The sequence below is a fragment of the Onychostruthus taczanowskii genome, unplaced genomic scaffold, assembly GCF_017590055.1.
Source record: "Onychostruthus taczanowskii isolate IOZ18803 unplaced genomic scaffold, ASM1759005v1 scaffold79, whole genome shotgun sequence".
NCBI lineage: Eukaryota > Metazoa > Chordata > Aves > Passeriformes > Passeridae > Onychostruthus > Onychostruthus taczanowskii.
The window spans coordinates 1,067,959-1,080,200 of record NW_024505782.1 but is presented as its reverse complement, the minus strand read 5'-3'; the positions used below and the strand labels follow the sequence as shown (position 1 = coordinate 1,080,200).

Sequence of the window (12,242 nt, the reverse complement as noted above, 5' to 3'; positions counted from 1 at the left end):
ACTGAACCCAGTTGACCCATACTGGAGTACAAAAATGGCCCAGCCTATTCCTTCATTATTGTTTTGCAAAAAGAAATTGGAATTTCATGCTTGGTTGTGGTCTCTGTCCATGCACTGCCAGATAGCCAGCAGCATGACTTTGATGCTGATCAGGACCAGGCATCTGATCACACTTCTGTGGAATGGGCAAGCACACAATATAAGGCATAAAATTTTCTTTGTGATGACTTAAATTCAGTTCCAGAGGACGGCAAAACTTGTAAGCCATAAAGCCAGAGTGGTGCAGACAAGTGACACAACACGATACAATACACAGTCTTCTGGGATAAAATTAAATCACTGCCATTTTTTTGAGCAAATTTGAACCAGTATGCATTTATACTGGATCAGTATCATGTAACAGTACTGTATCTAATCCACAGCTCAGAGCCCTGGAGCTAGATTTATGGCAGCTTTGGACCACAGCTTCGTGTACTTCCTGAGGGCATGATCCTCTGAAAGAGCAACCCAGCTTTGGCAGGGAGCTCAAATAATGACTGTGGCAATTATTTTCAGTCCATATTATGGATCACATAGGAAACACCCTTTCTCCGTCACCTGCCTTGTGTGCACCTAAGTAAGGTATGTAATTCATTAATAGGGTGAATTAGAAGAAGAAATGTGATTGCTCTTCACATGGTCCCTCTGCCTCCAACTCTGCTTTTGTTCAAATCCTTCTAACTCTGCCTCTGATTTTGCGTGGATTATGTGAGGACTTTCTACAAAGTGACAGGATGCAAGCTCTCCCAGATGTGGGTTATTCACATGGAAACAAGGAGCAAGAGTTAATGGCAGTTGCCAGAAATATAATCTTCACTTGTTTCCATCAGATCGTACTGAGTCCAAGAGCTACCATCCCTTTGCACCTCCTGAGCAACACTGACTGATGGCTCTGCCTCAGTGTGTCCAAGTATGGCAAAGGGAGCTGGGAAAAGTCACATTGGAGGAAAAAAGATGTGGTAAACCAAATTCCTCTCACAGCCAGATGAAACTGCACACATCCTGCCCAAGACAAAGAGGCAGAAATAAATTAAAATCCAAGCGCATCTGTAATTACAGAGGCATGTAAGCGTGCACATGACACACACACACACACACGTATCTGTCTTCTCAACATAGACATATTTAGAGTAGATTATGGAATCATATCTGACTCTATAATTAGGTTTGAGACTTTATAATTAGATCAGATAGTCACCTTTCTATGTAAGTAACTAACTATCATACAGGGCTTGCAGGAGGGCCAACTGAATGATTAGACAACTGACACAGCCATAAATCACAAGGACAATAAAAGCAATACTGCCCAAGGTACAGCTGTGGCCAGTGTAGCAAAGCACCCATCTGCAGGAGCAGGAGAGGTGCCCATCATGCTGCCCAAGGACTTTTACAAGCTCCTGCCAGAGAACTCTACCAAGGTTTTGTAAATCTACTCACTCATAACCTAAAGCTGTATCAGAGTGTTGGGAAAGGGAGTGGAGTCATCAGACCTGTGAACACCTTCTCACAGAGGCTTCTGGTCTCTAAAATGATCAAACTCTTTCCATTTGTTCCCTCCAAGGTAGGCAACAAAAATTTGGTTTATGTTGGAAGGGACCTTAACGATCATCTTTTTCCAGCCCCCTGCCATGGGCAGGAACACTTTCCACTAGACTGGGTTGCTCCAACCCCAAGTCTAACCTGGCCTGGAACACTTCCAGGCATTTACAACTTCTCTAAGAAATCAAGGGTAGTGTTTGATCCTAATGACATCTGTAGCTGGCATGTGGTTTTTGCCCATTTTCCTTGTGAACATCAGGCCTCCAGGACACCGAAAAGCAGAAAGAGATGCCAGCTGTGCCTCAGCTCATTGCAACACAAAAAGTCAAGCTGGTAAATTTACCTAAGTCAGATCAACACCAGGTTGTTGAGCTCTCAGACCAATCATCATCACTCTCAGTGTGATGTACAATCAGAGGTGACTCCTGGGATGACCCAGGAGACCCCTGAGCACTCTGCTGGACACAGCACAGTGTGTGCCACTGCGAGGATAGAACTTATTCCATTAACAGCAGCCATAAAACTCTTTGGGAGGAAGTGTCAATGTGCACAGAAGGGGACTTAAATACTTACTATGTTCCAGCCAGCTCTTGCCAAGCACACCATCCTGGAGGTAGCTGCAGCTACTCCAGGCTACAAATGGAAAGTTTTATGGGTATTTAGGGAAAGGTTATTGGCACAGAGATCAGCCACAGAAAGCAAACCCCTGTACAATTCCATCATCTGTGTTACCAAACTTTCCTAGATTGACTCTGCTCTTGGAGAGCTGCCATCATACACAGTAGCCTCCTTCTAATACCATCATGGCAGGGCAACAATCTCTTCTTCTCCCTCTGATCAAACATTTCCCTCTGCACCACGAAATGCGTGGAAAATTATTTCTCTGCATGAATCATTAATGAGAGTTTTGTTTTTATTTACTGCTGCTGCCACAGAACTCCTTCTTTCACCTTTCCCCCCCCCCCCCCCCCCCAGCTCCATTATTTCATTTTTGTTTGCACATGTGCCAAATAGACCAGCTTCCTCTTCCTTTGGGAAAAACAAAGAAATACATAAAATCTAACAACACATCTGATAGGGAATGCTCCATGTCTTGGCTCAGCATCCATTCCTCAGAGCCGTAAGTGATGGCACAAGGAAGACCTAAAAGGCTTCAGTGCAGGATCTGTCCCGTGCCCAGTTTGGAGTCTGTACAAACAACACATCCCATGTTATTCCATTCTGCATGCTTCAAACGATGCTGGGAGTAAGAAAGTTTGGATTTTGTCCATCCAGGACACTGCACTGTGTGTTTCCATGCTGAGTAAGCAGTGGTGTCCTGCTTGGTGCTGTATAATACACCAAGCATCCCTAACATCAAGAGGGGGCTGTGAGACAAAGGGGTGTCTAAGGGGCATACAAGAAGAATAGCAATAATTTGGGGTATCTAAAGGAAAGCATTGGGAGTGCTTTGTCCTGCAGAGTACATCAGTTTTTTTGGGGAAAGAGAGTGTCAGAGCCAGAAATACAAGAAATTCCCTTAAAGCCTCATAGATAGAAGAAGACAAAGAAGATGAAGACAAAGAAGATGATGAAGAAGGCGACAACAAAGAAGAAGAAGAAGAAGCAGACGAAGAAGAAGAAGAAGAAGAAGAAGAAGAAGAAGAAGAAGAAGAAGAAGAAGAAGAAGAAGAAGAAAAAGAAGAAAAAGAAGAGGAGCCAAAATCAGGAGGAAAAAGCAGCACAAGACACAAGTGGTTGCAGCTGGATGCACACAGGACAAATAGCAGCCCACAGTGCTGGGACAGTGATATCAAGAGGCACAAAAACATTAGCTGGGAGGGTGCTGATGGGAAGACCTGAGGCCAGGAATAACAGGCAAGATAACTGACAGCTGCTGTGGGCAAAGAGAAGGAGCACCTTTAGCTCTAATGAGGCTGAAGAGGAAGTGGTTACAGAAGTGATGTGTGAAGTTGAGTCAGAAGGAGATAAAAGCCTGCTGAGTATCCACAGGCCTGAAAGACCTCTCCAGCTCAATCACTTTACTGTGCTCTTTGCACACATTGGGCTCCCTCCAAGGCAGCACAGAGGGTCAGGAGCCCCAGATTCACCACTCAAATCCCTATTGAAGCAGGACCAGCACTTTGGATTATTACTCCTAGAGACTCATAGAATCATTTAGGTTGGAAAAACCTTCTAAGGTCATAGACTCCAACCATTCCCCAAGCACTTCCAAGGCTACCCCATGTCCCCAGGTGCCACATCCACACATTTTTTTGATCACCTAATGCATGGTGACTTTAACACTTCCCAGGGCAGCCTGTTCCGATGGCTGACCAACCCTCCAGGAAACAATTTATTCCTGTTATCTAATCTAAACCTCCCCTGGAGCAACTTGAGTCTATTTCCTCTCATTCTGTCACTTGTAGTACTTCTAACACTGACTCCATGAGGATGTTAAAGGTTGGGATGGGATCAACACTTGGAGACGAATTCAATATCAAGTCAGTCATGGGCACCACGTCTATTCAAAAATGACCCATGGATTACTGTCCCTTAATTGGAATCCTTCACTTAACTCCCAACCAAAGAAAGTCTGTTGTCTGTGATGGGCTAAGAGAACCCTGAACTGAGGTGTCTGTGCTGCTGTTCCCCACTTGGAGATGGCTGTGGGTTTGGATATGTTCTCACTTCCTACCTAGAAGCATACTGCACCTTATTGTTATTTTTTACTCACACTATTTTTTTTCAAAGGCTTTCCTTCATGGCTTTGGGAGGTCTGTTTGCTGAGCTAAGGGTGAAGAAAATGTTCTGTCCTAAAAGCCACACCAAGAGAACAGCAAGTTTTAAGAGCAGATGTCTCTTCAATGGTGGTGATAGATGTGGAGGAGCCAGACTCATGCTCCTGTGAGTACCTCCTATGACAGAGAACTCTAATCTAATGTAACCAACACCTATGAAAAAAAGTAATTTATGACTCCTATCCAATAGGACTTGTTGGGCCAGTGCCCTTCTCTTTAAGCCAACAGACTACAAGAATACCATTAACTTCAGGATGTCTACACTCCAATCTGCCATGGCGTCAGAAACTATGGCCTCCAATTTTTTTCTCAGTTAAACACCAAAAGATGACAGAGGCGATCAAGAAGCCCCTACATCCATAAGATAGAGACTGCTCTCTCTTTAAAAGCAGTTAGAATAATTTAAAAAGGGAAAGTGTCCTTTTTCCACTCTCACTTTTTTCTGAATCTATTGAAAACAAAACTCAGAGCTGGAGAGGCTTACTCCATTTTTTAGGAAGAAAATTCTCATGAAACAGAGAGAAAGCATGCCATTTTTCAGCCCATTAGTTGAAGATTTATGGAAATTACAAGGATGAGAATGTATGGGTTAATATTTTAAACTGATTTGCAGTCGTAGAAACAATGGACACGTATAGTAGCGCTTTGCCCAGATGTCTTCTACAGCACTTTACATGTGTAGAGACCTGTTTGAACACTTACTGAACTCCCCCAGTTAATCTTTGTGTTTCTGATCCCTTCTGAAAAAGAACTAAGGGATTCGGCAGAGAATTATTCCCAGTATAAAATTCTATTGAATCCCCACTATAGAGCTCCACAGCAAGGCTTTAGAGAGAGAGAAAGAAAAAGAAAAAAAGAAAAAAAAAGAAATAAAAACTACAGGAAGAGTTTCCTTGTCTAGGTAACTAACAGGATTTCAGAGGAGTTTCAATGGAAGCCCCACCACATTCTCCAAAGCCAAGTATTTAGTGAGTCTTGAGGAAAGGTAAACATGGATGACAGCATCACTCCAGAATATGCTGGGTTTGGAAGCACAGAGGGAAGTTAGGCCAGTGTCCAAGTCTTAGAAATCACATCAGTAGGACATTCAGGGTATGTGGATTCATATAGAGGGAAGACGTGTCTGTAACACCTTGCAGCTTGACCTCTGGTTTGAGTATCATCATTTCCTCCCTTCCATCTTAAAACTGGCTTCTCCATCTGCTAAAATGCCAGGACAGAAAGAGAATGATTCATTGTGTACATATATATCTCAGTTTTAAAGGTTAAGGCTAACAAAAATTTCAAAGTGGCTTAAAACCTCAGGCTTCCGATCTTTAACCCATCTCTAATTTTGAGGTATTTGAGTGAGTCCTGGGTTACCCCATGCTTGCCTACCACACATTCTTCTGAAAAGATTTCCCAAGCACTGTTACAAGTTGTACCATACTACAGTAGAGGAAACTTTGCTCTCATTGCTGCCATCCTCACAGAGCCCTTGTCTGCCCAGGATTGCACAGCAGCCCTTACTGAACCAGGAATTCCCTCTTTCAGAGGCACTGAGAAGATGAGTAAGTCACCCCACAGTATTTAGCCACCATCCCAGCTCCTCCCAGTATGTTGCAGAGCCAAGCCTTGGGCCACCCTGTGCTCTGGTGCTCACCAGGGCAGGTCAGAGCCTTGTCACCACCTTATGAACTCAGGTTTGTGTGGAAATTGGCCTCCTCTTGCATGGCTTTTCCACACATTCAAAAGGGCACATCAGGAAAGGTAACTCATCCTCACCGCCTGCACAACTCCTGTATTCCCTGAAAAACCCCCGTGCTGGACGGACAAGTACACAAGCCCCACCAGAGTGCCTGCTCATGGGCAAGAGTAAACCTGATGCAGGGATGCATGAGCAGCACGAAGGTCCATATTCCCAGAGTATTTCCCTGGGCACCTTCCTCTTTGGCCGCCTGCTCTTCAAAGTTTCTGCTTGGTCTTTTGAAGAGACATAAAAGACAACAAATCCCTAAATTAAATAATGTCAGAAGGCTTCTTTTCATACCAGTCATCCCAAACCTTACTGAAAAGCTCATCATTGCATTTGGACAATTTGTCCTCCAAAGTAAATCCTGCTTCAAAAGGACAAAATAGCTCCTAACCTTGCTCTCTCTCAAGAGCTGATAAATAGAAATTAGCTACTTCCTTCACTAATTTCCTCAGCTCTGAAAGATTCTCTGACTGATTTTATTCAATTAAAAAAATATTTTGTCTTCCTTTATTCCCCTAGCTGTTTATTCCATTAAGTTTGTACTCTCTACAAGCAGTCAAATGTGAATTCAGAATCCAGGTGCCTGTTGCAGAGCTGTGCTTGGTCCCAGCATCCAGCAGACCTATCTAAACAGGTCCAAAAATGCAAGGAACTTTTGAATGCACATCAGGTGAAACCTTCTCATCAGGAGGAGAAAGAAACAGTCTCCAAGTGTAGCTAACCACACACACTTGCAAACTGATTTCATGTCTACATCAGAAGGAAAAAGGAGTCCCAATATCCAATGTTTGCAAATTGCTTTCAGATCTGACAGTCCCCCCGGACTCAAACACTGAGTTGAGGGATTTTGAAGTCCATCTTTAATCAAGGTGACAATTTCCTAAAAGTGTAAGTAATTTTATTTTCTCGGAAGGGATAACGGGAAAGGGAGCTTTTTTCTCTCAAGCTGGAAAGAAAGTAATGCTAAAAGAACCTGCAATAGCAGCAAAACCAGTCCCAGTAGAAACCACAAGCCCTGCAGCAAAACACTGAGAACCTTCTCCACTAAGGTTCTCCCACAGAGTCTCACCTTCCTCTCTTTGGACTAGCTCTAAACTTTGTATTTATGCTGCCCTAAGGATTCCTGGACTTTCCAACAATGAGGCTAGACCTTACCATGGATTTCCTCTCTCTACTTACTATTTTATAGGTCACCTATATTAGAAAAATATTCCTCCCTGTGAGGGTGGTGAGGCCCTGGCACAGGTTTCCCAGTGAAGCTGTGGCTGACCCATCCCTGGGGGAGTTCAAGGCCAGATTGGACAGGGCTTGACGAAGCCTGGGTTAATGAAAGGTGGTGGAATGAGATGATGTTTAAACTCCCTTCCAACACAAATCTATGATTCTATGATTTTGATACACAGACTTGCTGCCCTCATCTCATCACCAGAAGCACACGTTTAAGTATGCAGCACTTAAAAATCTAAACCCCTGCATGCCTGCATGCTATGACAGGCAAAAATGGTGCTGGATGTTCTGAACACAGCTTAAAATCTGTCCCTCCATGCTTCATGGAACGCATTTTGGCAGTTATTAATTCTGCCTTTCAGCATTGTCACAGACCCACAGATCACAGATACTCCAGAGATGGGTACTTAATGGGGAGCAAGGAAAACCGCCTAGGCATATGCTTAAACAAATCAGTCATCAGTTCACTGGGACATCTTTCATTTCCATCACAGCAATCTGCTGGATCCCAGAACTGTTTTTACGTGGTTCATTAGACAATAGCCTTTCTTGCTACTAGTTAGGTCAAGAGTCAAAATTGCTGTGTAATTGCAAGTCTCAGGGCACAAGGCAAGAGTTTTTCAGTCCTGGAGGGTGTTGTCCAAAGGGGAAAGAAAACAGAAGGGAAAGATTATGTGTGAGCAATTGAGCCCTACTGAGAGGGAAAAAAGTCACTGAGACTGGGATTAGGCAAATCTGGTAATGGAAAACAAGAGTCCTGTTGGTAAATTGGCTCTTGCACCTAAGAGATGTGTGTGGTAGGGAAAAGGAGCTCAAAGGATGGGTCAAAAAAGAGCAGAAGAGGAGATTAAGCAGCGTCTGAAGCCAAAAAAGTATGGTTGCACCTTTTTGAGCATTTAATTCCTTGAGTTAATTAAGCACACAGCAACAGCAGTTGTTAAACAAGAGCAGTTCCCAACTTAATCAAAGTACAATATTATTGAAAACAATACAGAGCAACCTCAGTAGAGAAACCAGTATATATCAAATCAAGCTAAATAGCTCAGTTATGATCATTATTAATAATAAATCATGGCCACTGTTTCTTTTGTTTGCCAACAACCAACATAGTTTATGGCTCTGCACAAACCTAACACACCATTTTACAGCATTTCAAAAAGTGTGTCCTCCTGAAATGATAATGTGTTAATAATCTATGCTGGGCTTTTTGGCAGGAATCAAAAAGCTCAAACGACTTGAAATAACATCAGCTAAAAATTATTTATTCCCCATCCCTAGTTGCAGAGAAAACAGAGGTTTTCTTGGCTCAGTTACTTCTCAATAGACTTCTGGTTTCAATTAAAACTTTGAGTCTGAGAAGTTTAAAAAAAAAAAAAAGTTGAAGCCAATAAGAGATGGAAGAGAAGTCTCCATTCACTGAGTGTTTCTGCTTTTGTTTTTTTCCCTATTTTTACATAACCCTTCTGAGCTAAGAGCACAGATTAAAGTACAAGTCCATTGTGTGGATGGGGTTTTTTTCTCCTTTCAGCTAAAAAACAAATGGAGATGGAAAAAGTTTCTCCTTTGAGTGGAAGGAGCTACTGATGAGGGGTGTAATCTCAGCAAAGGCTGAGGAAGTGCGGAAAGCTGTGCATGAAACAGACACTTGCACATTTTCCCGTGAATGTGTCCAGTCCCTGGGCCAGGCTGGATGGGGCTTGGAGCAGCCTGGTCTAGGGGAAGGTGTCCCTGCCTTGAGGGAAAACGGGGCTGGAATGAGATGAGCTTTAACATCCATTCCAACCAAAACATTCTATGATTCTATTATTCCCTGATAAGAATATTATTTTGCTGTCCACGACATAGGGTCCACTTGTTTCCTCAGGTTCATGCTGTCACTACCTGTCTCTAGACACCTGATAATACCATTTCTGTAACCTGCACCAAGTCAATCCTGCATGCAGGGGCTTTCAAACCAGTAATCGTTCCCGTTTGGGCCCATAATATTCCACACTGGATTTGGCAGCAGCCCTTTCCTCCTGGAACAATTCCATGCACACCAGGAGGCTCAGATGCTCTCCCTGACAGCGGAGCACCGAGCAGTTCTGCCCTCTCCTCTCCCCACTCCTCTGCATCCTTTGCCGTGTGACAGACGGATGTAGAAGGACACACGGAGGGTCTCCCCCACCCCAGAGCGGGGCCACCGCGGGCCGGTGGCTCATGAAACACCTCTGTACACCGGGGGAACAGCCTGCCAAGCTCCCCTGCCCTCCTCCCTTCATCCTCGCATTCCTCCCAGAGCCCGGCTGGGTTAGCCCTGCTCACGGCAGCCGCGGGGACACCGCCACCCCACGGCTCCGGAATGGGTGGGTACTCCCCTCGCATCCCCCTCAGCATCCCCCACACACCAAGCCCCTCTCATCACCCCTCCCGAGGCCAGGGGAATCTGCCCAATGGGGGTGTCCCAGTCGGGTGTGCCCTGTCTCCCCCCCGCCTCCCCGGGTTGGGCTCCGGGCGGCCAAGTGCCTTTTGAGCATCAGGCGTCAGGCCCGGGATTATCGGGGCCGTTTATTTGAAGCGGAAACGAATCGGAAATCCTTCTCTCAACTGCCTTTTGGAGACATAAGTGCAGCAGGCAGGGGCAGCGCGGGGAGCGCCGTGCCCGCTGGGGCGGTGGGATGTTGGGATGCAAACACACGGACCCGCTCTCGCTGACACATACGCATCACTCGCACTGACACGCGTTCGCACCCGGGCATTCAATAAGGGCTGCGGGAGACCCGAATTCCCCTTGCCCTGCGGGGAAAGCCGGCGAGGAAGGGGTGTGAGTGTGAGTGTGAGTGTGAGTGCGAGTGCCCTGCGCCGGGCAGGAGCCTTGCACCAGGGCTGGGGTTGACAATAGCCGCCCGAGGCTGCGGGATGCATGTTACCCCCTCTTCCCCAAAACCACCCCGCAGCCCGGTGATACCGGCGGTGTTCAGCCTGCCCATAGCTGAACTCCGCTTCCACCCCTTGTGGGGGCACAAGGGACCACCAGGGTCCCGAGGGCGGCAATCACCGGCTTATTAAGAACCATTATCCAGGCACCGAAGGGGGTGTCCCGCTTTGCTAATTACTCCCCCCACCCCGTCCTCCCACTTCGTTGTTCCCCAAAATCGCAGCTTTTTCGGGGCTGCGTGTCCTTTCCAATGTCAAAACACGGCGGGGCCACGCCGGGGCAGCGGCGCCCCGCGGTTCACCCGCGGAGCCCCGCGCACACACACGCTCACACTCACTCACACTCACACACACTCACACACAAATCCCCAGAAGGTTACAGCGCTGCTCTCTAGCTCCACTTAACCTGCAATTTACGAAGCGGGGAGGGGGCGGGGGTCGTGTCCCCCCCCCCCCCCAATTTCCACAGGCACACACATAGCTGCCACCTACACATATAAACACATGTAGGCTACCAACGCGGGGGCCGGGAGAGAGGGTATATGGCGGGGGTGGGGGGTGGGGGGGGGAAATAAATACATTATTCAAACTCCTGAAAAAAATTCCAGCCCCTTCCCGATCTTACACACACCAGCGGTACCCCCCGCCCCACGACAACCACACACAGACACGCACACATGCTCCTAAACAGGCACAAAGCATGGGGAGGGAAGGGGTCGGAGGGGATGGGGAGGAGTGTTCGCATGGAATGCATAGAGGAGAAATATTCCCCCCCTCCCAAAAAAGAAATAAAACCCTTTTCCGCGCCATTGCAAAGTCACAACAGAGATTTTAAACCCCCTTTTCTTGAAACTGCTGAAAAAAGGTCAGCGAAGGAGTTGGCTGCTAAATATTAAAAGGGAAAAGGGGAAAAAAAAAAAAAAAAAAAAAAAAAAAAAAAAAAAAAAAAAAGAAGAGGGTGAAGGAACAGGAGAGAGGCATACGATTCTCCTGCAATTCCGATCATCAAGGCAGACCTTTCCTCGATGCCTCAGAATTTTTTTTTTCCCCCGCATTTACTAACCCATATCCCCAAAACGGCAGCGGGGGCTTCTTAGCAGCTTCCTCTTCTTCTTCTTTCTTCCTCCTCCTCCTCCTCCTCGGATTTCCCCCCTTCTTGTCTCTTCTCTTTTAGATCCCGGTTTCAATCCCTCGCCACAGCCCCCAAAGGTGCTTTTGCTTGTGTTGCGGCAAACCCATGGCGGTGTTCATCTGTCAGATGGGGATGAGGGGAGCGCCCGGCCGCGCAGCGCACGCAGAGCGCAGAGGGAGGAGGGCGGGGGGAGGAGGAAGGCACCGGGGAGAGGGAGATGGACGGACAGACAGACGGAGACACAGCTCGAGAGATAAAAGATAGATAGAGAGGGATAAATAGAACGAGATAGAGCGAGAGAGGGGGGAAAATGGCGTCTTGGAAAGCCGGAATCCCGGAGTAAATCAAATTAACACGCAACACCCAGAGCAGTCCCGGCTAATTTTAGCAGGATCCAAAATAAAATGAAAAGGAAAAAAGGGGGGTGAGTAGGAGGAGAAGGGGGGGACAGGAGGGCGGGGGGTGAAAGAAAGGAGGAGGGGGTAAGAAGGGAAAAAAAAAAAAAAAACCAACCAAAAAAAAAAAAAAAAAAAAAAAAAAAAGAAGCCCCTCAATGCACTGGATAAAATCCTGGATTTGAAATCGATGGAGCTGGTCTCCAGCTCTCTCGCTTTTCCTTTTCCTTCTTTTAAAAATTTTTTTTGGAGCCGGGGCTCTTTTGCTCTCTGCTTGTTGTTGTTGGTTGGTTAGGAGCCTTTTTGCAGGGGGGCGAGGTTGCGGGGAAGCTTTTTCGGTTTTGCTTTTCCCGGCGAGGAGTTTCAAAAATTATTAAAAAAAAAAAAAAAAAAAAAAAAGAAAAAAAAAGAAGAAAAAGAAGAAGAAGAAGAAGAAGAAAAGGAAAAAGGAGGAGGGGGGGATAAAAAAAAGCAGAAAA

General features: G+C 46.0%; 1 protein-coding gene across 2 annotated transcripts in view; it reads right to left on the bottom strand.

The window, feature by feature from the left end:
• The window catches only part of SETBP1 (SET binding protein 1), a 267,469-nt gene extending 255,663 nt beyond the window's left edge, over nt 1-11,806 (bottom strand). For both annotated transcript variants that reach the window (XM_041423538.1, XM_041423539.1), the window contains exon 1: nt 11,300-11,806. The gene's annotated coding sequence lies outside the window, so the exon portion shown is untranslated. The remainder of the gene's footprint in view (nt 1-11,299) is intronic.
• Nucleotides 11,807-12,242: the final 436 nt, after the last annotated feature.